This window comes from Sinocyclocheilus anshuiensis, unplaced genomic scaffold (genome assembly GCF_001515605.1).
Source record: "Sinocyclocheilus anshuiensis isolate Anshui unplaced genomic scaffold, SAMN03320099.WGS_v1.1 scaffold609, whole genome shotgun sequence".
NCBI lineage: Eukaryota > Metazoa > Chordata > Actinopteri > Cypriniformes > Cyprinidae > Sinocyclocheilus > Sinocyclocheilus anshuiensis.
The window spans coordinates 1,515,814-1,517,312 of NW_015541011.1; the positions used below are offsets into that span (position 1 = coordinate 1,515,814).

The following is a 1,499-nucleotide window of genomic DNA, read 5'->3' on the forward strand; positions in this document are numbered from 1 at the left end:
TGTCCGCAGCGGGGGGGGGGGGGGGGGGGATCTATATGTATCTATATTTACATATAGATATGTAAATAATATCTTTACATTTATTATGTAAAGATATTATTTAATTGTGTATATTTATGATACATAAAATGCTAGCTATAAAATTAGCTTTATAAAGATAAAGGAGCTGCATTTTATCAATGTTTAAAATGTGTTATTATTTCCAATAAAAATGCTATTAAACACAATTTAAGATTTATTGAAAATTACACTGTGGGAACGTTCATGACTGTCAGAAAACATGTTCTCCTGTGCTGCATAATATACATTGTTAGAAATTGATAACCAAAATAAATAACTGATTTAGGGTGTGAAACTTGTCTTTTAAAATAATTTTGTTTTTACAGGACCAAAAGTGCCCATAATTACAAAAAACAAACAAAACAAAACAAAAAAAACTCCAACACACTGCTTGAATAACTCTTGCAGGGAAACAGCATCCTAATCTGCAGTCAACAGATTACAGTCTAATAGCAGGTAGATATCAACTTTATTGTAATAGACTTTGTAACTACAGTAAGAAACATACTGCAGAATGTAAACAACACGCAACCGTCTATGCATCATTGTTCATTGGTATACATCTACTGGTGACACTGTGAAGACTTACTACCTCAGAAAACATCAGAGCTGGAAAGTGATTGTCTGTAGCTGAAACAACAGCGGATCAGCCCAGAACACCGTTACGTGAAATGTCTCAAAAGATCTGCACAACCAAACTGGACAAAACATAAGGCAAAACTCAACAAAATATACCTTACATTTGTTAAGAATAAAAACTGAGTATGTGTACGGTAAACACTTATAAAGGTTACATTAATTTAGCCGACACTCGTAACGTTAAGATAATTTTATGCTATCAGCTCAGTTAAAAAAAACAACGATTTTTTCATAACTTTCCCAGTTATTGATCTGAATCTGAATAATACTCACCTTTCTAGACAAAAACAGCTACATCGTACTGACAAAAATATCCCCAAGTGTCATTTTAGAAACTTCATACCGCAACCGAGTTTGCTAGTGCTGGCGAGAAAGCCACTGTAGATTGACAGGTCCTCCAGCCAATCAGCTCGTTGAAGAAGGCGAGTCCTCTACTGTATATCTCCTGTATATTACATAAGTGGTTGCGGGCGCGATACTTTTTGTAAATAATACATGACATCTTTATTTCGAAATCAAAATATGGTGTCAGGCGTTCAATTAGAATGTTAAAGTGCCATGGTGGATTAGCCGTGGTTTATGTTTCCCCAAGACTATAAAGTTTCTCTCTGTGTTAAGTGTGGTTGAGAACACGGGCGCCTCTTACGTGTCACGGCAGGATTTTGTAATTCTCAGAAGGTGAGACCTGTAGGTGTAGTCTATTTGAAACACTCGTGTCTATCATTTATGAGTAAGTGTGCCTATTGTGTCTTTTTTATTTTTTAACGATTGTTACTACTATATAATCAGAATAAATTAAT

General features: G+C 34.7%; 1 long non-coding RNA gene across 1 annotated transcript in view; it reads right to left on the reverse strand.

The window, feature by feature from the left end:
- Positions 1 to 1,081, reverse strand: part of LOC107690377 (uncharacterized) — a 3,170-nt gene extending 2,089 nt beyond the window's left edge. Inside the window, exons 1-2 of the long non-coding RNA XR_001634433.1 lie at positions 973 to 1,081; positions 653 to 758 (exon numbers count right to left, since the gene is read on the reverse strand). This is a non-coding gene — a long non-coding RNA (uncharacterized LOC107690377). The remainder of the gene's footprint in view (positions 1 to 652; positions 759 to 972) is intronic.
- Positions 1,082 to 1,499: the final 418 nt, after the last annotated feature.